General features: G+C 49.1%; 2 long non-coding RNA genes across 2 annotated transcripts; one reads left to right on the top strand and one right to left on the bottom strand.

Moving 5' to 3' along the window:
* On the bottom strand, nucleotides 1-19156 carry LOC311214707. Its single transcript, XR_014618860.1, has 3 exons — nucleotides 19022-19156; nucleotides 17956-18000; nucleotides 1-766 (listed from the first exon to the last, which is right to left on the bottom strand). It is a non-coding gene; the product is annotated as an uncharacterized lncRNA (long non-coding RNA).
* LOC311214699 lies at nucleotides 19034-24032 on the top strand. Its single transcript, XR_014618859.1, has 2 exons — nucleotides 19034-19286; nucleotides 22010-24032. It is a non-coding gene; the product is annotated as an uncharacterized lncRNA (long non-coding RNA).
* Nucleotides 24033-24756: the final 724 nt, after the last annotated feature.

Below are 24756 nucleotides of genomic sequence, written 5' to 3'. Positions count from 1 at the left end.
GTGGGGAATCACTTTTGTTCCCTGCATCTGATCTGAATTTTCTTTCTTCCACAGCATGTGATATTTGTTCTCTCCCTCAGGGTACTCTTGTCCTTGGATGAGATTTCAGTGATGCTCTTAAATCCTGTTTGGACAGACTTCCAGTGAGCCACAGACAGCTGAAAGCCTGGTTTTGCAGCGTGTGAGGTAGGACCATTTAGTACATGTCACGATGAGAAGGCACTGGGAGAAGCTGCTTCTTGAAAAAAGCCCTCACATGTGGTGGTCAGGTTTCCAAAGCAATGCATCACTTTCAGACCTGGAGGACTGCATGTACAGTGCTTTGTTGGCTCGCTCCATGGTGTCCCATGTCCACTGCTCACCTTGACAGCCCTTCCAGGAGTTCCTCACGGACACCACCTGCCCCACATCACGTTCAGCCTGGTCCTGTTGATTCAGGAGCTGGCAAGAACAACTGGCAGAGCTCAGCAGCACCCAGAGGCAATGCTGAGGGCTGGGAGAAAGGTGGGAGACCTGTGAGTAAAGCAGGATGGTGACCACAACAATATGGTTCAATTACATGCCCATGGAGGTCCTGAGCTGTATCCTGTGTTGTCCTGAGCACTGATGCAGTTGGATGTTAAATGATTATAAACTTTGGACCCATAGCTTTATACAGGATCAAGCCCTCGAGAAGAAACTCAATTCCTTCTTAGTCTTTCTCTCTCAAGCATGATTTACATCAAGTTACATCTATGCAGAGGTCACTCAGAACAGACAGTAGAAGCTGCAGGTAAAGAAAAATGATCAAAGGAATGTTAAAAAATATCAAATATCCCACAGCAATCTGAAGTAATGGCTCAGCTGCTATAAAAGGTGAAATTAAACAGGACAATCTGTAAAGATGTGCCATTTCATGCCAGATAAAGGAGCTAGCTTCTCGTCTGCTAGACTGTTTTATCATCTGCTCTTCCAAGAATCCATCTCTGCTAGTAATGATGTCAAATAAATCTTCACTAAAATGTAAAAATGTTTATGATTGTACTTACTGACCCGTTCCTTTATTAAATGAGGACAATAGGATGATGCCCTGATATTTGCTAATGGGTTACTCCCATCTAACCTTTCCTTGTTCATTCAGATCATCTGTTTTCATTTCACCATACAATAGCTGCCAATAAAATTAAGCCAATTAAATTAAAGGTCTATTATGTTCTTTGAAATCAGGCGAGACCTTTTTTTTTTCCCTCAGTCAATGATCTGAGAAGACTTTTGATAGGGCAGCTGGGAAATCTGGAGCAGATTCTCATCTGCTGTAAATTGGTTTAGCTTTTCTGAAATCAATAGAGTGGCATCTGCTTACCCTAGATGAGGGCCCGAACCCTTATGCATATGAAGAAGACTCAAGCCTGCAGTTGTGGCAAAATTTTAATCTGGATTTACTCCTTCATGCAATGTCAAAGTCCTTGTCTGCATAGGGAAGTACTAACAGTTACACATCTAAGTTCTGCAGGTAGGTATAGCATTAGCAGCCAGGTACGCAGTGCAGTTACACCATGATCTTTTCCCGGTGTTAAGTGCCCCTATTCCAGTATAAAATATGACCTTTTAGATTTCATTTTAAATGTGAGCTATTCCCAAGAGGCATAAGTTAGATCAATATAAGACTCCAATGTCACATACTAGTGCCTGCTGCCTGCTTTGCTACTCTGATATAAAACATTTTACTGCATTTTTTTTCCAGTTGAGGCAAGACCTTAGTATCTCATTCAGTGATTATTTAAATAAAAAGGCAAACAGAGGAGGAATGTTCTACATCCTAGTGAAATCCTCAGCTTTAGCCTTGAAATGCCATTTAATTATTTTAAGAACTAGTTCTGGACATTCCAGCTGAAAACAGTCTTTATTTGCAGGCAACGCATTCACCCTGCCGCATCTCTGAGTGACTTCTCATTTCTGAGCCAGGCTTCCAGTAATTTATTTTATTTATTATTTTTTTTTTCGGCGGAAATCAGCTGCTTCTTGGCAAACCTCATTTAGCTAGATCATCGTGATTGAAAAGGCTGCGGCTGATAAAGCAGGGCGCCCGTAGTTTGTTCTCCTGCCTCGCCATGGGACAGGCACTGTGTGCAGGGCGGAACATGCCCCTCGGACAGGATGTGTAAGTGAGGGGGGCTGAACCGCTTCAAATATCCCCTGTGTGACTCACCGGCTGATGTGGTCCCCCGTCCCGTCTCATCTTCTTTTTCCCCGCAGTGCCTCTGGGATGCCTGATCAAAACGTGATGGAAAATGCCCTCTCATGTGGTGGGGTGGGGACAGACGCCTCCGGTCAGCCAGTGGGAGAGGCCAGGTCACAGCCTGGGTCTCCAGCCCAACCAAGGCAGCGCCTTGGGGTAAAGATGTCTCAAAGGAGACGTGCAAATCCCCTCACACCTCCTCAGCAGTCGCAACCGGTTCGTAAGCCATACGTGGGACCGAGGCCGTGGCTTGCTGAGGTCTGGGGGCTGCTGTAGGAGGCTGATCTCTCAGCCACAGCCTCCAGCAGCCTGCCTGGCGGAAACGCTGCGCTGTGGCAATCACAGCAGGGTGCAGGGATGGGGCAGCTCCTTCTGCAGGCATGGGCGAGCAGCAGCCGCTTGTGCAAAAGGCCACGTGCCGGCATGTGGTCACGGGGGAGAGGAGGAGCTGCCGGAGCCGCTGGGGACTACCTGGAGGAGGCTTCCCGCAAGGTGTTGGGCTGCGGTCCCATAGCCTGCTGGTGGGGCGAGGGACACCAGCTGGGGCTGGCCGAGTGGTTTCCTCCCATAGAGTGAGAATGAGACCTGCCTTTCTGCAGTCCCAAGTGGCAGGCCTTGGGAGGACAAAGTGTAACTCTTTTAGAGGCCCAGGATGTCCTGATTGACCCCTTAGATGGCGTAGAGGAGTGAGCTTGCTCACATCTCCCCAGGAGGCATTTTCCTTTTTGAGTTGTAGTGTCTTCTCCCTAATAATAAAGAAGGGCTGTAGATCTTTTCCATAAAATTCTTACGGCACTAGTGAAAATTTCAGGAATAAGCCTGGCAAAGACACCATCTTTTAACTCACATCGCAGTCCTGGATCCTTTTTTTTCAATTTGAAAGCGTTGCATCTTTCTTAATACTCTCTCCGAATGCTCTGCCAGAAGACAGCTGCACACCCATAAATCATACCCGTACCGCTAGTAAATTTTAATCTCCACCCCTCTGTTAGCCATCACCCCGAGGAGCTGGCACACACCTAGAAAGTGTTTTATTTGTCTTCCTACAGACTTGATGGCAAAGTTAGCACAGTCCCCACCAAGCCTAGACAAACTCTGCTGTGAAAGAAAGGCAAACAAAGACCTGGAGGGGCTCTTTCATAAAGACTGAGAAGGGAGAAAATGCCTTCCCGCAAGCCTTAAAGCAAACTTGGGAATTAGCACTGAACAGCTTTGTGTGTATTTCTAAGTGAGAGACTTTGTAAGCAAAGCTTTATTTAACTCTCTGCTGTCAGAAATTCAAACAGCGAGACAGCTCCTAACCCTAATTAACTCTAAATGTTTGACATCTTAAAAGCTTTGAAGCACAGAAGGGCTCCCTATCAGCCAAACCTACAGTGCAGACCAGAAGTTTCCACACTCAAACATTTTTTATTCATATCAGGCATTGTATAAACTAGATGAAACCGCACACGAGATCCAGCAGTGTCTTTTGCTCCTGAAGTGCATTTTTCTAGGATAAAAGCTTTGAAGCGAGCCATCTCTTCCTAACTGTAAGCAGAAAATCCCAACTCCTTTTCAGACCCTGGAGGCAGAAGATCAATACAACAGATAATGCCACACAGCCTGAGCAAGAGGGACAGGCCGAGAGGAACGAGGAGGAAGGTAAAAATATCTCTTGTGACAAGATCAGGCCTTCCTCTGCGCTGATCTCCTCGCCGCCACCAGGCAGGGGACCGGCCAGAGACACCCTGCAGAAGCCTCTTGCCACCACAGTCCTCACTCGGGCTTGAGACTGGCCAAGGAGAGAGAGCTGAACAATCTCTTTCCTCAAAGGATCTTATCACTCATTTATGGGATTCCAGCTCTAAACAGTCTCTGAGACTATGCAGACAAGAAGTGGCTGCTCGCTGCCTGCTATTGACCCTTGTACGTGCAGTTTCATCAGCCCTGCGTGGAACCAATTTCTGCTGAACAGTCACAGCTGAGCTGCTGGAAACGCACACCTGTCATCAATTTCAAGAGCCATCAAGGTGAAATTACTCCCGGGAGATCCACACCCCTCCTGTAATTGTCAAAATAATGGAGTTATGTTGGGATAAGAGAGGTGTAAAGAAAGACAATACTCGCTTGGCTCTTTATGTGCTGCATCAGGAAAACTTTATCATGTCTGCCATATCAGGCGGATTCTCTGATCGCTCACACCTTTGTAACACAAGAGGTGATTTTTGATGAAACTCTTTGTTAATGGTTACATCAGTAGATGAAAAAAATACTGAAGAAAAAAAAAAACAAACACAAAAAAACGGCGTTTCCCATCCACAGTGAGCGTATGACAGTAACTCCCACAGAGTGACCCCTTTCCAGAAGTGAAGCAGTGGAGCTCGGACGCCTGGATTTCATCAAAGCAGCAGGCAGCTTTGCAGCCACTTCCAGTTGCTCACACGGAAGCAGCATCTTGAGATGCTTTACTACCCTCCGGCCACAGGTGGATGCTGCCTCTCATCGCATGGAGCCTGGGAGCCCCAGCAGGAGAGCCTGGTGCCAGCAAGACAGACAGGGAGGGGATGCTAGCAGCTGGCGTGCTCACAGCAGGCATGGTGTTTGACCAAGAGAGGCAGCAGCAGAACGGCTTCTTCATCTCCAGATCTGCCTCGTGCCTCTGATTCACTCACAACGGTGGGTTTTGAGAGGAAATAGGAAGATAAAAGTAGAAACTCAATGAAGGAGATAATCTGAGTTTGGATATAGTGGCAAGCCAGCAATCTTTCCCCCGAAGAATCACTGTCTTCAAGGTGCCCCCATGAGGGCTAGCACCAAAAATGAAGTGTTGCTGTGGTAAGGATGATCCCAGGGCTGTGGAAAACAGGGTGCCATGGTTGGGGTTAGATCCTGCACAGTACGGGGCATGCAGCCGCGGCTCCCACACACGGCACCCATGCACCTTGGGGGCCTGTCCAGCACCCATCGTGTGCTGGGGACAGATCCTGCAGGGCATCCCTGGTGTCTCCACCGAGCTCCCCTCAGGGAAGGTCGCGGAGCCCTCTCCCTGAAGGCTTTCCCCTGGAAGAGTGGAAAACCACCAGCAGCTGTCAGCAGGGAAGCGCAGTCATTGTAAGAGAAAAGGAGGATGAGATAATACACGGACGGGGGTGGACTGCAGCGAGAGGGAACAGCAGTCATTTTATAGTCTGATTTATCGAGCAGGGGTGATTTATGACAATATCCATAGTGCAGGGATGGAACCACAGCTTTCGGGGGGTGACGTGTCCCAGCTCAGCGCTAACAGCTGGGGCACGGGTCTGTGTCACGGGTCCCCACTCTCCTTTCTGCCAGGTAGACCAGACTCCTGGGGTGTGTTGTGTTTTGTTTTTTTTTTTCCTCTTTCCCTTTTGTTTGCTAATATAAACAAGAATCCCATGGCATTCATCTGGGAGCAAAGGCTGAGGGCGCAAAAATCAGATGTTGCAAGGCGTACAGAATCACAGGGCCCGGCAGCACTGCACCGATGTGTCCGCGCTTTTCCGAATCCAGAACAACTGGGAGAGACTCGGCTAGCCCGCTGCCAGACGCAGGGACACGTGGTGCCTTGTAAAACTCGGAGCAGAGAAGAAAGCGAAGGGGCCGTGCAGCCCAGCTCCCTGCAGGTGCAGAAGTGTGAGATATAGCGGGTGGCCAGCACAAGGTTTTCTCTGTCCGCGCACACATCTATAAACGCACACGCAGGCACACAAGCGCGTATATTCAGGTAGAAGTATTATTCAGACAGAAGTCTAATTTTAAGCCGATGATGCCCATTAGAGCAAGACGTAACCAGCAATTTGGAAGCATTTCGAAGCGTTTCCTTTTGTGGGTGTAGAGCCGCCAAGTGGCTCCGTAGAGGCAGCAGTGCCTCTCTCACCGGGGGGCTGCGCAGCACGGCCCCAGAAGGCAGGATGGTGCCTCCACTTTGCCCTGTGCCTTCCCCTCCAAGCCAGCATCAGGCAACAGATAGCATTTGCTGTGTTATCACCTCCTCCTGCCCCTTTCGCTGGGGTTTGCATCAGCCCGAATCCGGCCAGGCTCATTTAAACAGAGCTGTCAAAGAAAATGTCACCGTGTTTTCCTAAGCACAAAGGGATCTGGAGAGCCTCGCGTGGCAAGTAGCAGTGTAAAACCCTCTTGCTTTACAAGCACAATCTTGCTGATGCAAACTGCAAGACACATGCCGAGGGAAAGCTGAACAGCCACCTGGAAAAAGCATTAACTCGAACTACATCCATTTTCTAATGGCATATTGTGTAGGTAACAAAACGCCCACAAATAATTTCGGGACCAGGGATGTTCCCCCTTCCAATTGTTTTCATCACGGGGGCCGCCTGGGCTCTTACGTGCGCTTTCGGCTGCCGCTGTGAAATATGTGTTCCCTGTTTGTTCTTGTTCTGCCTCTGCAGGAAATCAGGGACTCTGGCTTCCTGCAGGCTGCAGATGCCTTATTCTTTGTATTCCCCAAATAGGAAGTCCTGGGGTCATTCTGCCAAATATATGGAAACTCGATTTCATTTCGACGCAGGATTAATCACTAGGAAGTGTCAGGACATTGATGGCCCGATAACGAGACAGTTACAGCAGAAACCTTTTATGGGCACCAGAGCTACAGCGTTTGGCGACCGGCACGGAGCTGCAGGGCCCTGCATCAAGCGGGGAAGGAAGGCTACCTGATGAGAATTAACCCCGGCAATTGTGGTAGCCGTGGTGTTTTTGTTTTTGTTTTTTAATGCCCTGTAAACCTCACCAAACTTTTATTCCCCCCTTAGATTTTTCGGAGGAAGGTCGATTGCTCGTGATGACTAACCCCGGTTTTTGATGACTAAGCTCTGTGTTTTTGCTCTGCGAATCACAACAGTCTGCCTGCAGCGGGCGTCCCCTCGCTTACAAAGGGCTGGCGAGCACACACCTCCGCCCAGCTGAAGGAGAGGCTTCTGCTTTGCACCCTCACAAGGCCCCATCCGAGCAGGTGAGCTCCTGCAGGCCCCATCTCTCCGACTGCCCCAATGCTCAGCTCCTTAGATGTTTTCACACTTTTTTTTTACCCTGAGGTCTGGTTTTAAGGACAGTTACAACGTTATCTTAGCGTGACACGGGGCCGTGTTCATCCCAGCTGGAGCTGTGACAGAAACGCAGCTCTGCAAGTGGTTAACATGCTTTATGGCAAGCCATTAAGGCAAAGACAGGGTTGCCTGAAGTGTTTCGTGAGTCAAATGTCACCTCCTGCCTGAGAGGACGAGGTCTGCCCAAATGTTAGGCTTCGCAAAGACAGCACACTCCTAAAAACATGCTCGGATTAGCATTTTCTTGGAGGAATAGTGATAGGGGAGGGAGGAATCTCCTTCACCGACAGCAAGAGCTCCTTCACAGGGACCAGCAGGCACACGGTGCCTGCTCTGCAGAGCCCCTACCAGCAGCTGAGCTCCCTGATTTATGTCAGCGATGGCTCCTAAGGGAGGCTGAGCTTTTATGTGGAAGGGGGTGATTCGGAAGATTTATTTTAACGTCCTCCCCGAATGAAATAAGCTGTATTCTTCCGCTGGTCCGAATTCTGCTTACTGCGTGGCTTTTCCTGGCCCACCTAACCTGGTTGGGGAAATAATCGCTTTTTCCCAGCAAAACTTCTGAACGTCAGCTTGACTGGAGAGGCCGATGCAGCAGCAAGCGCACATAAGGGAGGGCAGCCTAGCAGAAATGAAATATAAAGGCGACAAGAGGCAGAAAAGTGGGATAAAAAAACAGGCAAGGAAAGGATTCTCAATCGTAAATCACTTTTGTCATGGGCAAAACCCAAAGGAAAAAAAAGGTTAAACAGCTTATCAGAGGAAGAATCATGCTAAAAGCCTGTCAGAGGCTGAGTCCAAAAGAAAGACGTCAAAAAAAGGAGAAAATGTGGTCCCGAAGGACATGTCCTCCTCAGAAACAGCCCGGCTGTGGAGGACACAGCAACTGGGGATGTGAAGAAGCTGAGAGACCCGGGATAACAGATCCTGCTGAAATCTGTTGAGATATCTGTTTCAGTGTTTAAATCCTGAGCTGGAATAGACAAAATACGTGAGGAACAGCATTTCATCAGCTGAAGGGTTTCCCCAGAAGCCCTGGGCAGGTTTATGGGGTGCACACGCGTGGATCAGCCGCAGCCCGTGGTGGTGGGTGTGGACAAAGGGGATGTGTCCAGCCTCGTGCCAGCCAGCTCCAGCTGCTCCAGGAGGAGCTGGCACCAAGGAGGAGCCTTCAGGGCCTTCCCCAGCCCTCAGGAGGCTGTTCTGGCACTGACGCCTTCTGCCATGGCCCTTAAGGATGTCTCCATGCAGCTGGGAATGGGCAAAGGGGCGAGGGCTCCAGCAGGGATATACCAGGAATAAGGCGAGCAGCGAGCAAGAATGGCATTTCGCAGAAAAGAGGCAAGGAGCGGGATTTCGACACTTGTTCCCTGCTCCATGCCAGGGCAGGAACTGAATTTTGGATGGCTCCGTCATGGGGAGAGGAGGGAGGAGAAGGGAGCAGGGGAAAGGGCGAGGGGAGCACGTGGAGAAGGCAGGAGAGGAGCCCTCGGTGGCAGCCAGCACCAGCTGGGGCAAAGCCAGCATGGTCAGGCGCGAGGAGCACTTCATCCTCAGCATGGCCATTCATCTCCTCACTGTTTTTTAAAAAATACACATATTTATAGGACCGCTCAGGGTCGGGAAGCTCTTTGAAGCAGTGTCTGGCTGTTGGTGGCCGACCCCGATGAAGGCAGGAGTAACTCGGAGTGCTGCTTGCACACCAGCTCCCCTGGTGTCCTCCTGGTTGGATGCCATCGGGGCTGCTCTCACCCGACCCTACACTGCTGTCACGTTGATGTAGCTCCAGCGATGGCTCTTACAGACCTTGGCTCACCTCCCAGAGCAATTTAGGGGGGCTTTCTCTTCCTGCCTTGACGTTCGTCTTTAATGGCCATCAGCTTGTGGAAGTGTGAAACCTCCCACCTTCGTGATAGGAAATTCTTCAAATGAAGGTGCCTTCTCTGTCCTCCACGCCATCCTTGGAGCTACGCTTCTACCCTAAGGTGCCCTTGATGCTGTTTGCTGCTTGCACAGCACTCCAAAAAGCGTACTGCCCGTTTCCAAAACCCACGGATCGCCACGAGGCAGCAGGGGGGGGACTGAGAACAGCAGCGTGCTGCTTCGTCTGATCTGGTGGCAGGGCTGCTAAGTGCCCCGAAAGCTGATTTACCGTCTCGTTGAACCAGGGCCTGCACTGCCTGGGAAATTTGGAGTAACGTTTCCAGAAATACCTAAGGGCTCATGATGATTTTTGCTGCCAAAAAAAATTAATTTCCTTCATTTCCTCTTTTTCCTCCCACTTTCTCCCCTTATTCCCATTACTGTTTCAGGAGCAAAGAATTGATGTCATTGCCACGAATAGCTCTGAATTCATTTGCTTACAGTTTTGGGTAGGGAGATTTTTTTAATTTTTTTTTTTTTTTTTTTTTTTTTCCACCAGAAGGTCTTACTGCATTCATTCTCTCCTCCTTCCTTCTTGCACCTATGCCCGGCCTCTTCCTCCCTGCACTAGCACTTCGAGACTCCCCCTCGCCACTCTCCACGTGGAGGCATCGCTACTGAGTCATCCCTCTGCATCCAGCCCATTGCTAATCCACCTCGTGCCGTTCCCTTCACAAGGGTTGCTCACTCCTCCTCCCCACATCCACCCCAGCGGTCCATGCCTTCATCATCTTCACCCTCAGTCGCCCCTCTTACCCCCCTCTCCGAATTTTCGCTCTCCTTCCTCTGGAGTCTGCATTATTTAAGGCGGTGCCTGCCCCTTTCCCCTACCTGCTGTTTATCTGAGGGCATCCCTCAGATGTCCTCCCAAGCTTCTGGCCTTTATTTTCCCTCACACGAAAGTCGCTGCCTTATCCTCATCCTTACAGTCACTGAGGGACAGTAGGGATGGGCTTGGCAACCTCTCCTTCTGATGGCTTTCCACGGGAAATATATTTCCCTCTGTGGTTTCTGCTTTTGTTTCCCTGCTCTGCTCCGGGAGCCAAAGTCCCGAGACGTCCTCCCGGAGAGGAGGCAGCCCCGAAGGAGCTGATAGCTACAAAGCAGGAGGCTGCGTGAGTTTTTGCATCAGGGTCAGGAGCTCCTCCATGGGTCCATACCAGCCTCTTCGTGGTTCTTGTCAGAGTGCAGAGCAGAGGTAAAAGACGGGTGGGGAACAGGGTACGGCTCATCCAAAGACCCTTCTTTCAGAGGTGTGTCAGCACAGCCTGTGTCGCCACGATGTCAGATGGCACCCAAGTAAAAGGGAGAGTTATAGAAAAAAAAATTAAAAAAAAAGGAAAAATGTGTTGAAGTGGCAACAAACGATTCGGCCAATAACAGCAACAACCTTTCAGCAACTATCCCGGCACCGGCCATTCAGCCGGTCACTTTTGCTGCCATTTTTATTAGCCACATAGGATGGAGGTTATACGACCCTATCCGGGTTACATTGTTAAACCAGGAAAAGATACGACAGCAAAACAGTTTTTCTGTGGCTTAATTAAATGGCCTTGATCCAAACCCCACTGAAGTCAATAAGGAGCCTTGCCGCTGCCCTTAACGACTTTGCATGACTGAATACTCCCAGCAGGGCTTTAATAGGGAAAAAAAGAGTGAGGTTCAAGCTGCAAAATACAAGATAGACTCTGTACAGCAGGAAAGCTGCTGACGTGCTTCCATGGCATAGGTAGCTCACTGGTGGGAGAAAGGAGGCTCTGACCTGATGGGAGAGCTGCGGGGATCCGCATCTTTGTTTTCTCTCTGTGGACTCCAGGAGCCATTTGTGATTTACATGAATAAAACATCTATTTTTTAATTATAAAATTAAGTGCTGAAGCAAGTAGAAACACTTCCCCAGACTTCAGCAGGACGGCGATCTCCCTGGGAAGGGCTGGCACTGTGCAGGGCACACTGTTGCACACTCCGGCCTTGCCGTTGCTTCGCAGACTCCTTTCTGTAGATGCTTCTTGTTTATAAGTAAAAGTACTTAGATTAACGTCGCAAAAACAAACAGTCTAATGTTGTTACATTTTAAGGGCACATTAACTCGAAAGAGCAGCCAAGTTTGTTGACTAAAATGATTTACACAACTCTAAGGCCACTAAACAACTATTTCTCAATGTCTCATCAGCTGCGCAGGGGAGCAGGAGCTAAAAATGCCACGGCTCAACAAACAGTTCTGTGTTCCCGCTGTTGATAAGTACATGATGTTTCTTTGTAAATAAAAGGCTGTCAGGGGTTGCTTTAATTAAAAAAAAAAAAAAAAAAGAAACAAAAAAAAGAGAGAGAGAGAGAGAAAAAAAAAAGGCAACACCACAAACAAATAGATAACATGAATAATTTCTAGGCATGTACTGTCCTCTTTCCCTCCTTTCATTTCCCTCATATGACTCCATTAAAATATCCCCAACAAATCCTCTGCACTATGCCCAGGATTCCCAAATTACCTCCAAACAGGCTTCTGCCTGGCCAAGAGGCAATCCCTAGTGTGGCTGGTATAACGCTACAGCCCTTCGGTTGGCAGGGACAGGAATGCCCACCTGTCACCATTTACATGAAGGGATCATCTAAAGTGCCCAGGTTGCCTGAGAGATGCTGAACATCCTCCACCACCAAGGATTTGGAAGAAATTAAAGTTTATTTTAGAAGTCCCCATCTAATGCCCATTGAAGGTGGACATTGATTAAGAGCTCGGTCAGGATTTCTACTCTGCCCATCAAATGCAAGTGCCCAGGTGCCTCACCAAGGAAGCCGGATAAAGAGGAGATGTTTTTTAACAAAGCAGGCGAGGGAGGTGTAAGACAAGCAGATGGAAACTGAATTCAGAAAAAACATTGTGCTAGCAGACATCTAATAGCGACAGCAATCAATCAAGGAGCTCATTACCAAGGGACACTGTGCAATCCCCATTTCTTGATGTCTTTACATTGATAGACTGGCAAAACTGTCCTAACGGGACACTATTCAACCAAGAGGTGTTGTGCTTGATTTTAGGACCTAGAAGATAAAAAAGATTAAAAGCCTTCCACTCTACAAAGGTCAAGCAAGGTGAGCACAAAGGATTTTAAAACATTGAAGACTATGAATGGAGTCATTGAAATGCCTCGAAAACTTTTCATCTCTGTCAAAAATGTAGGAGAAGCGGGATGGGAGAGCATGTCTTGCAGCAGGCAGGGAAAATACCAAGAGGCACTGCACAGCTCCATCTGGTTTGGTAATTTCTTCGGCCATGGCTGCCAAACAACAAAGACATCCTCGCTGGTGTGTTGACTCCAGCAGGTCTAGTGAGCCACGAGCCCTGCCAGCTTTCACAGCTACAGAAGGAGATGAGAACCACTGTTTAATGTCATCCAGTCACATAAAACATAAATATGTCCTAGCGGAGGTATGCAAAGTACTCGCCTTACTTCCTCTGCTACGCCAGCTCAGAATGTGTTGTGCTGCTGCAGTAAAAATGGTCAAACTACTGACTGTCAGATCTGGGGCGTACCTCTCCTATCTTACACTGTCTGTCTTTTCCCTTGGATTTCCATCTGTTCTCTGCAGGGAGCAAGAAAGCCTCACTGTAAGTAGACAGACGTCTCGCAGACTCGGTTCTCACTCGGGTCCTACATCCCTACTGCGCGTATTCGTTAACACAGCTCTGTTCTGCCACACAAAGACGTCTGGTCTTCTGCCTGTGATACGGTTATTTGCCAGAAATGATTTCAAATAGAGCAGGCAGCGAGCCTGTCACTTAGTTTTCTGATAATTTTGTTCTGTCACCCTGAGCCAAAATGATAACATCGGTGCTCAAACAGCTCCTACACAGACGCTGTCTGAGACCCCTTCTCCGCCTGGAGGCTTGCTGACCAGCACAAGACGGAGCAGGAAAACACCGCTTTGAGAGACATTTGGCAGTATCTCCGGGATGCAGGGATAAGGCCATGCGCTGAACTCTTTTTACATAAACACCAATAGGGGATAAGTCAGAACTCTTGAAATCGGTATGTCACCTTATTTCAACATCCAGCTAAAGTTTGATGTGAAAGTTCAGTCAGAGCTGTATCTGGCCCCGTGATTTATAGTGTTTACTGAACTGGGGAGCCAGCACGATAGTAAAATATCCCAGATATCTCTTTAATCTGCATAGTTTATATCCAAAATCATATTTAACTGCTGAAGGATGGGGAGGAGGGAGAGTTACGTTTTGGACTGTGTTTTATGCTGTGCTTGGAGAGGAGAGGAGAGAGAGAGGAGAGGAGAGGAGAGGAGAGGAGAGGAGAGGAGAGGAGAGGAGAGGAGAGGAGAGGAGAGGAGAGGAGAGGAGAGGAGAGGAGAGGAGAGGAGAGGAGAGGAGAGGAGAGGAGAGGAGAGGAGAGGAGAGGAGAGGAGAGGAGAGGAGAGGAGAGGAGAGGAGAGGAGAGGAGAGGAACACCTCCATGGGGGAGGGCAGAAGCCTTGGGATTTTCCCCCAGATGTGTGCCACAGGGCAGGAGGCTCAAATGAGAAAGGCATGGGCCAAGCTTGGCACATGAAGCAGCTCAAACGACTGCCCCTCCCTGGGAGCGAACAAACCTCAGCAATTCAGTAATCCTCCCCCTGGGACATGTAGCTATGCATCTGGATTTTTAAACACCATTCTTTTTACATTATTTATAATATAAACACATGTATGCACATAAAACTCGAGAGACCTTTTCTTGAAGATGTTTAAATATGGTTAGGAAGCCGTCCCGCTTCCCTGCCGGCAGGGCCCCGACACGGCTCTCATGTCCAGATGATGGCCCTGACATGGCTCTCCTGTCCTTCCTTTCTCCACTGATGTCTTCAAGAGACAGTGGAGGTTTTGTGCTTGCTCCAGTCCCTTAGGATCTGCTGGGGCAAGGGATGAAGCTCCACAGGGGACACTGGACGAGGTGTGTTCATGCTGACCCCATGGCAGGAGCTCTGCCGTCTCAGGGAGTTGTGTGAAGAGGGAGGCCTGCCACCCGTTGGTGCCATGTCAGGAGTGGCAGGACCCCAAAGTGCCACAGGTCCCAGCACAAAGCTGCTGCGGGGGGCACAGGCACGACACAACACCTGGCCCAACACCGAGGCCCACCCACAAGTGCAGCGTTGGCTTGTTGTGATGGTGACAGGACCGAACGAGGCCCATGGCTTCTCCAGGACACCATGACCAGGGCACGGTCCGACGGTCCTCCCTGAAAAGCCGGCATTTCCCGACTTTGAGTCCTAAAAACACTCATCACCGGACACTCGAGGAGGCAGACCCGAGTGATTAAACCAGCAGGAAAATGCCAGAGAGGAGATGATTTCACTGCACTGCTGAAAGCACATTTCGGCAGATAAGCCTAGCAACAGGGGCCCTGTCTCCAGGCTGGCTCCCAGCAAGGAGCTCCTGCTGCAGCTCCCTGTCAGCCCACCGCACTGCTGCGGATGAGTGAGTGAATGAATGAAGAAATAAATAATCTATCGCGGCCTTCGTGCAATAAGCCGAATATTAGCATGTGGCTCTCAAGACGACCTTTATCGAAGGAAGCAGGATTTACAGGGGAGAAAATTTATCTAAAAATAAACGATTATCGCTCGTGTATACATAGAAATACCGAGGGCAAGATATGACTTTCTATAACATGAAATGACTCATTTTCCCCCTGAAGTTTTAGTGAGTGTCGAAGATATGCACTTCTAAGAGTGAATCACTCCAAACGGCCACTGGGTGACTGGCTGGGATTGAACTAATCTTGGGAAGGAGAGCTGACGTAAGAGCCATGGGACTGGGAATGCACAGGCTATTTGCAGGGCAAGGATGGCAGGCATTAGCACTCAGTTGTCACTAGTAAATCTTAGATTGCTTTGACAGGTGGCAGATTGCGAGACGTGAACGGCTACAGCTTCCAGGGGAACACTCTTTTCATGGAAAGTGGGATGAGGCCAAGGGAACAGCCCGTATTTCTTTTTTATGTATGTGCGCAAACACACACACACGTGTATATATAGCTGTAAAAAATAAAGCGTATCTTTTATGGATAAGTAAACTAACTTGAACCCTCGTTTATATTTGCTAGCTAAACCCAGGAGTAAGAGCTCAAGCCTTCTGGAAGCAAAGCTCAATTGCCAGCCTCCAGAACAAGCCAAAAAAAAAAAAGTTATGGTGAGTTATCTACAAGCCTCATTAAGCAAATCCAATGGCTCCCCAGATATTCGTGGGAGAGCGTGAGGCTGGATTCAAACCACGCCTGGGACAAGCACTGACCAGATTGTGGTGCCTGAAGTGTTTTCCAGCCACCCCTGTGAGTATACCTTACACACACATAAATATCAGCTTCGTGTTGGATCCATGTCCAGAGGAGGGAAGTGAAAGAGAAGCAAGCCATGCCTTTTCAGACGAGCTCATGGCTTTCAGCAGTCTCCCTTTACACACTGCTTACAGCAGCCTGGCTGATAGGGAAGGAAAGATCCCAAGAAAGCCCTGCCATCCGGAGGAACTCAGCCGCCTCCATAAGCAATGTAAGCACAGCTGTGCTTTGCAGTAACAAATGCCAGCCATGCAACTGATGGCACAGTTAAAACAGGCTGCAGCAGCTATGCACCAATGCTGTGTAAATGGCTGGACGTGCAAGCTCATGTCGTACTACCAGCTACTTGTAGCCCCCTGCCTGATGGATGTGTGGGTGGCTTATACCTGGTGAATGCAGTCGCTGAGCTGGGCTCTCTCACACGCTTTGCACCTTGCTAAGGAGCTGCCTGGTATGGCTGGGTCTTCTGTTCTCCAGCCCCGTGGAGAGCAGCCAACACGGCTTGCCCTGCATTTCGTAGGGATGTTTGTGGAAACAAGTGACACTGGGGTACAAGTTTTGCTGTGGGCTATAAGAAAACATGAAAATCGAGCCAAACTGATTCAAGCCAAACTTGTTACGAATGAATGTTTCCTCAGAGGACAGAGCTGTCAAGCAGAAGGTCTCTCGGAGAACAGGAGAAACCTCTTTTGACTCACACCATCTGCCAGAAAGGATGAAATACTGGAAGGAGTTTGAGAATGACATGCGGGTATTCCCAGCACTGACACGGTGATTTTGTGTGACCTAGGTGCAGTGGTTTGGCCCCTCTTTGAACCGTAACCTCTGCCAGCCCTCCCAAGGCAGAGACGACAGGAATGCCTGCGGTTTCACCCCCTCCTAGCACACCAGACAGGTAGGGATTTTAAGCCGATGAATTATTTGCTGCAAACATTCTTTTCCACTTTGCTAATTGTTCCCATACCCGCTTGGGCGGCTGTAAATGTGTTTGCGATTATTGCAGAAGAGAGGGATGCAGCTGTGCTCCAGCCCCATGCAAACCCTTCAGACCACGAGGCTGCAGTCAGCCCCTGTCCCACAGCACAGAGCTGTGCAGCTGCACATCCACAGCCAGCTGCTGCTGCTGCAGGGAAAGGGCCAGCCTCTCTTACGAGCCTCACACGGGAGCACAACAGGAGGGCAAACCACTCGTTTTTTTGCTGACATGGAGTTATTCAGTTGCACTTCCCAGTCCCATGGTACCTCGTAGCCAAAGCCACAAAGAAACCCCAAACTAACCTGATGAACTGTTCCAAATACTGGTATGTTTTCATTTCCCCTTCCTGAAAACAGTCATATAAAAATCACATGAAGCCTTTTAGCCTCAAGAAAGTGGAGCCCTCAACAGCGAGTAACTCGTGGTTTCTAAAGAAGTGAAAGTTTCTGGGTTCTTTGGGGAAGAATTTCACCAGCTCTGCTCTTACTGTGATGCGGCTTATCTAGAGGGAAAGATACTGTACACAAATACAGACAAACTGGTTTCCAACCCCAAATCTGTGATTCCAGACAAAGTGGGTAAGTGTTAACTGCAGTTTCCATCCTCCACCAGAGGACATTCAGAGGACTGTCATACCAACGGGTGAGGAGACTTCAGAAACCACACAGACAAGATCTAAAGCCTTCACATATGAGGCTAGGGACTTCAGCGTGACATGCTTATTTAACACGGAGCCAGGTTTGCTGTCTTACAGCATGCAATAGTTGATACCTGAAGGACAGACTCTGGCATGAGCAATTTTGGTTAAGTATATTCTATTTTCAATGCCTGAAATCCTCCTCTGGAGAATAATTAACTATGCGATATATGGTCTTAAACAGCCAGGAAAGAGATTGAAAATACAGAAAATTGAAAGGAAATTATTTCAAACCAGAGTGCTTTGACTCTGGAAACTAAGTTATAAATGCTTTTGAGAACCTGCATTTATTACTTGCAATAAATAACTTTTCTTCCAAACACGCCTTTGTGTGAAAGACAGATTAGCAGTGCAAGTGGAGCATATTTCTGCTGTGCAGAAGTTACTTATTTTAGAATAATGGACGTCACAAATTGGCCCTGCATAGCAACACTCATTGGAAAAAGATCACAGCTCCACTTAACACAAAAGTGCAATCTTGAAGCCCATTGAAACTGAAGTGTCTTCACAGGGCAAGCACTGAAGTAGCGCCTCGTTTGCGTAAAGCTGGACAATTGCTCCTCTTCCGTACACAAAAACCTGCTTAGATATCTGCTGTGCAGGGGGAAAGGCTCCTTAATCACATTACAGAAAATGAACATCCCAAGGTTAAGTCCTGGTGCTGCGGAGTACATCGGTGCTTTATAAAGTCATCTGAACAGGATTTATGCCCACAGATCTCCACGCTGCAGTGAACATCCGGAGCTTACCTTTAAACTCGGGGGGGATGCTTCTTCCTTGTAGGAAAAGCAGTTCTGAAAAACAAATTTAGATACATAAGGTCTGATTCTGCACCACATTAAGCCTGTTTTACAGCTGTGTCACTGCAGTGAAAATCAATGGAGTGACCCACTGGTGAAAAACACCACAAAGTAATGATGAGAATTAGCCCAGGCTCTTTAGAAGGCAGTTCATGTAGCCATTCCCTCAGGTTTTCTCCAAGTCCATTATGCTAGGTGTGGCGTGGCAAGTGCATGTAGGAAAAAAAGGCCGTGAGATGGCAAACCCATCTACCCCTGTTCGCCTGTTTTATGGCATTCCTGTCTTTCTGCCTTTGCATCATAACTCTGCTTTCCTTCAAGGAAAAGAAAACGATCAGACCTAGATTTATGCTCGCTAAGTGAGCTTGCTTTCCTTGCAGATTTTTTTTTCTTTTTTTCTGTGAGAAGTAATTACACCTGGATTTGTTCCACTGCTTCTTGCCATCCTGGCAGGACAGCCGGGAGCACGGGCCATAAGTGAGCGCAAGGAATAAGTGGGAGCAGGGGACGGCTGCTGATTTACAGCGGCGGAGGCTCTGTCTCACGAGGCTGGCTATCAGGCATGGCACTTCATTTCTGGAGCCTCCACTGACAGACGTGGAAAAAGTGCTCAAAATACTGCAGACCCTCTCAAAGTCACCTTGAAAGCGTGTGAGCAAAAAGGGGGCAGCAAAGGAAAGCCTTGATCAGCACAGAATTGCTTAAAAGAGGGGGTCACTCCTGGGGCCATGGCCCTGCAGAACTGCGAGGGGAAAGGAGACAGAACAACCAAGCAAAACTGTGGGGAAGGGGCAGGGCAAAGACCAGGACAAAGCACTCTACAGATGGACCAGCTGCCTCCCAGACCCACGGCCCTGTGTTTGAGGGCCATGCCCATGCTGGAACAGCTGTGGGGCAGGGGCACGGGGCTTTTCCCTTAGATTAATGACTGATTCAGAGGCCACGCAGCTGTCGTACCATGCGCCCTGTTCCCATTTTAATTTTAGCAGCCTCACATACCTCCTGGGCTACTTACAAGGTTAGAAACGGGGGATTTCCAAGGGGAAGCTGCGGGCAGCCAGCCTGGCAGAAGCCCTTCGCTCTGGAGATGGCACAGCTACCTGGACATCAGCAGCTGGAAGATAAATTAAGGCTCTGCGAGGCGGCTGCGTGTCACCCGCACGGGGCTTCTGGTTTGGTGTCGCTGTCCCTGGAGGTAAAGATGGAGAGCCATGACTTCTAGGAAAACGGCAGAGCACGAAGATCAACTGCAGGAATTCACTCGGAGACAAAGTAATGAGGTAGGGAGGAAACTGTGCCTGCAGGACTTCCCTGTTAATCTGCGGCTGGATGAATCGCTCCTGACAGCGTGCTCAGCTTGTCCGCTGGCAGCGCGGCGGGCTGGAGTTTTTCTGCAGTGCTCAACCAAGTACGAGCTCCATCGTGAGCTTGGGGGGACACGGGGATGGATAAGGGAAAGATATAAATAAGGGACATGCCGGGAATGGAACAAGGTGAAAAGTTGGCTTAGTCAGTGTGGTAGCTGGAGGGAAATACAGGTGAACACAGCTTGCCCATTTCTAATTCAGACACTTCCTTCCTTCACACACGAGGAAGCAGCCAGAGGAGTGAGTTTGCCCACCTCCTTCCTTACCATCAAGCCACACTGTATTATATTTAGTTGAACAGTCAACAGCGGCACTGACCTTTAAAGCACTATACGATCCTCTGTAACCCTCCTGTTTAATACAAGAGCCCTCTATCCTAAAGACAGGCAGCTGGAGACACCGAGGCTGTGTCTGTAGCAGTGCATCAGACATGCCCAGGTCTGTCCTCTGGCACAGAGGCTGGCCGGGATGGGATGTTCCACGTCCAGGCTATTGAACTTTCTTCTCTGTCACACCAAGGCAGTTTCATCTCAAATGCCTATCGGGAATGGGATCCAGGCCCCGCTGGCTTCCGAGCCATGCCTGGGGAACATCTGAAGGACCACAGGCGTGCTTCAGACATCCTAACAACTTCAGAGCACAGATGACTCAGCCGTAACGTCTGGGAATGTGCCCTGGCACCACGTAATCGTGCAGCAGAGAAGTAGCTCGAGGTGCTGGAGCACTGCAACTCCATCTAAAGCCAGGGGACAGTCTGGCAGCCCGTGGCAGCCCGTGGCAGCCAGCCCTTCCGCTGTCGGAGCTGAGCACCAGCACCCACGGCACCGAGAGCACAGCAGCTTTCTAAAGCCTCTTTGTTGTGACCGAGCCTCTCAGGCCACAGAAGATGTGTCAGCATCACCACCCCAGAGCACGTCTCCTATCTCCTACTAGAGAGTGATGTGGAGCCTTTCTCTCTTCCCCACGGCACCCTGTGTGGATGCAGCTGCAGAGGAGCCTGGAAGCATCCTCTTAAGAGCCCTCTGCCTTTTGCCCCAGCTTTCTGGACAGTCTTCTCCTGTGGCTGGGTTGTGGAACCAGCACTGAGCTTCACGACACCGATGACAGCATGCAGCTTGCTAATTAACGACAGGAACACCAGTCTGCTTGCACGGAGCTGGCCACATGCCGTGCATTTTTAACATCACTTAGTAAACAGCGGTGATGAAACGCCTTAAAGAATGCCAAATGTGTAGCACTGATGCGATGCCCAGATAGGCTGGGGTGGCCTCTAGCAGGCCGGGGAGAGGGTGAGCTCCTTTTCTTTGCCATCACAATAACCCAGCAGTCCAACTAGAATCGTATCTGCAAGATCTCAGACCTAAGCAGGATGTCCTGTTCATAAATCAAATCCCAGCAGACCTCTCCCTCGACAGGCTTTTCCCTTCCTGGACTAGACTTTCTGGAAACTTAACGTTTAAGGTTTTAATCCTGCGAACATTTGTACGCATGTTTTCCTACCTAGAGGCCTCATTATTCGAGCTGAATGTATGCACAAACGTTGGCAGCATGGGCCCATGCTTAGGAAGCGGTTCTGTAACGCTTCTGTTCACCAACTTGCCGACTTCTAAATACGTATCTGTGTTTTTCCACATGACCTCATCACTCTGGGGCACAAAGAGAAGCGTATACACCCACCGAGTGACATTACAATCAGCTGTCCTAGCAGCCTTGCCCTACACAAGATTTGGGATGTGCCCGATGGAGTACCGCAGATATTGCTCAAGTCGGCTGCACTTCCCTCCCTATTATTTAAGCAATAATAGCTGATGGGGAGGGTATTTCCTGAGTCATCTGGAGAAAATGAGGTCTCTGCTGTAGGCCCACAATTCCGCTAGGAAAGCATGGCCAGGAAGCCAGTCCCCACCCTGTCCCCCCTACACCGGGACCGTGGCTGCGAAAGCAAGCCAGCACGGGCGGCTCGGTTTGGGATTTTCAGGTATAGGACGAAATACTTCAAGAACACCCCAGCTTTTTCCCCAGAGACCTATTTCTAAGGTTTGCAGAGTGGCTGGTGACACAGAAGGCCACTCTACTTCCAAAGGGAAATTTTGCCCCGGAGGGTCGATGACTTGCAGGATGCCAGGCTGGAAAGGGGTGGGTGTACAGTGGGGAAATAGACAGTGATGTATGGATTGCTGCCGCGTGTCGTGCATTGATTGCTGGGGTTATACAAGCCACAGCGGGAGGCTTCACAAGCAGCAGGAGATGCATTTGGGAACTCTCTGCTCTATACAGGGACAAAGCGACAGGTCCAGCTACACGCTCGGAGCAGCCGCAGTGGCAGGGAGCAGCTCGTTAAGCTGGGTTTGGGGCTACAGTGAATTCCCGGAAAGCTGCACGGCAATCAGAGCCCACAGGGGAATCTGGCCACTATTACTTTATAACAGCATTTTTCTGGCTGGTATGCTCACTGCTCTGCATAGAACCTTTTTTATTTTTATTTTTATTTTTATTAATATCATTAAGATAGCAGGACTTACCCTTCTCAGCAGTTATATAACTATGTAGATACATACATAGGTATATATAGACACCTATATAGTTATATAATTCCTTTTTTTTTTTTTTTTTTTTTTTTTTTTTTTTCCTAACAGAGAAATACGAAAACATCCCAGGGATTTTAAAAGCCACGGATTCAAACCTGGAAAAACTCCAGCACTGGAGTTTTTGGTGGGGAGAGATTTGGAGCCTTACTGACGACGATAACTGTGAAAAGAAGAAAACGTGTTTTGGATCTGTACCTGTCTGACTACAAAGGCACGACCATGCCAGCAGCCCGCAGCTCTCACGGCCACAGCAGAGCGATGTGTTCACAGGCCGGGTCAGATTGATGTGCAGTATTTGGAGCCACGGGGTATTCTCTACAATTACTCCTTGCTGCTGCAAATTAGCATGCTCCTCACTTTAACGGGGAGCTGTTGCCGTCAGCTGAGGCTGGAGCTGCAAAAGCTCCTGTGGGTGTAGTAACACCAGGACTAACAGGCTCTGGTTTCACAATACAAAGCCACCGGCAGCTATGCTGGCTCAGGCAATCAACATAATCCTCCCTTCTTGTCCGGTGTCATTCCCTCACCCTACGTAGCACCACTGCCTGTGGGGACAAGTTTTGGACTGGCTTAGGCAATGGGTTCGGCAGAGAAGGAATTAAAACATGAAAACACAACATCCTTGGGTTTTGACCCAGCTCGGGTGCCCCAGCTGTCTGACAGCAGTGGACAAAGGCAGTGTGAGGCAGAGGTGGAGGGCTGAGGGCACCAACAGCTGAAGCCCACAGGGCTGATGAAGACACAGCAGGGCAAAAACACAGCCAGGCTGAGCAACCCCGGCCCTCCAGGCACAGGGCAACTCTATTTGATGCTTCTGCTGCCTGCACTTCCAGCCGACAGCTTCTTGTGTTTCAGGGATTTCCTGAGCCAGCTGTGAAGCCTACAACCTGTCTGGTGATGCTCTAGTGGATTTTTCTCCACAGACTTGTCCAGCCTCCTCCTGGATCTGTATAAGCTCCCTTATCACCTGCAATGCCACAAGTGAGCTGGATCTTTTGAGCTTCATTAACATCTACAAGCCCAAAAAGGGGAGAGAGCTGCTCCACCACCAGACCATGGGATGGGGCCGTGCAGCCATGGGATGGGGGAAGCCCACAGGCCGGGAGCGAGTGCCTCCTGGTAAGCCTCACCGAGGCCCTTCTTGGGGCAATATGGCACAGAACGGGGGTCCAGAGCAATGGTAGGGGGTGTTACGGGGCAGGAGAGACACTGCAGTGTCCTCTCCTGCCAAAGAATGGGGTGGTGGCCAAGGAACATGTGGCAAAGGCCAAGGGAAGTACTCGTGCTTCAGAGCACAGGTGACAGCAAACAGGAGGGCTCAGGATGAAAGTGTCCCAAACCCTCCCAAATATACCCATTCCCCAGATCTTCAGCATCTTTCCTGAGCGTGTCTGGTGGTGTTCACAGCTGGAGAGGGCATTTTGGCTTAGGGGTTGTCATTTTGGCTGGTACAGCTGCTGCAGAGTGAAAAGGACCTGTCTGCAGGAAACACCATTCTCGCTGTTTCTTTAGAGCTGATTGCTTGCACGTTTGGGGCAGGAATGTCTGGATTATTGCTGATATGAGTTACGGCAGTGTGTCGGGATGTAAGCTCCTAGAAGTCTCCTGACGTCTCGCACATGCCACTCGGAAGCAAATCCTGGCACTTCACGCCCCCACCCTACCAAAGACACCAAATCCTCTCACGTGACAAAAGTGACAGCTTTTTTATAATCACTTTGCTTTGTCTCTCTTTATTTTAAATTGCATACACACCATAGAGTGGCTGAAACCCGTGGTGTACAAATCAATTGAAATTGAGTCACTGGGCCTGGGAGCAGCAAACAGACGTCATCGTAAAGAGAGCAAAGCCCCGCTTGGAGCCCCGTCACCCTGCTGAGTTGCAAGGTTAAGGAAACGCATAAAATTGTAATGAATGAAACAACCATTAAACATTTTGCTAATGCTCGGAGAAATGTTGCCAAAAAGACAAACTAGCTAGCAGACTAACATTTACATTATAAAATGTAAATTCACAGTGTTAACTTTCTCTGGAATGAATAAACAAATATTTTAAGCAAGAAAAAAAAAAGTACATACTTTCAGCAAACGTCATCTTCTTACACTGGGGAAATTCTTGTCATGCTTAACCCAAGTGTGACACAACATCTTGTAGCAGTTATCCATTATGGAAGTTTATCTGGGCTTGCTGATAGCCCAGCATTCCTGTAGCACGTAAAGGAATGTGCATTTCATCCCATCTAACTTGTGCACCACACTTATTTATTCCACCCACTGCTTTCGGAGGTTCAACGCCCTGTATGCTCAGCATAAACCAAGAAACACTTGGGTGCTTTGAATGACTCACTTGGGGCTCCATTCAGTCTTTGGAGAGCTGACAAATCTACCAACTCATTTAGATGCCTGAAGTAGGGAAGGATGACTTTTTTATAAAATATCCATCTCAGGAGCTGAGGGTTTGGTTCCCAGCATGGTTTCGCCAAAGGGAAAGGCACTGTAAATGACTTCTCAAATCTTCCAGAAGATGGCTTGGAAATAAGTTGGGGGTTCTTTTGAATCTGCGAATCTGTGCTTCCCCACAAGCTCTCCAGGACTGCTGGAGAGTGTGTCCTGTGATGAAAATTAAGGCAAGGAAGGGGAGGTGGTGACAGAGAACAAAGCCTCTCATTCGGGGAATCATAACACAATACCATGCCCTGATTTTATGGACACAGGGAAGGGCAGAAGAAGTCTTTTCTAAGAGCACCTTCATGGTCTGTCAGGAGTGTGCCAGGGTCCCTAGCTGCTTCTCTGGC

This window comes from Netta rufina (assembly GCF_964035555.1).
Source record: "Netta rufina genome assembly, chromosome: 1".
NCBI lineage: Eukaryota > Metazoa > Chordata > Aves > Anseriformes > Anatidae > Netta > Netta rufina.
This window is presented reverse-complemented; position numbering and strand designations above follow the sequence as displayed.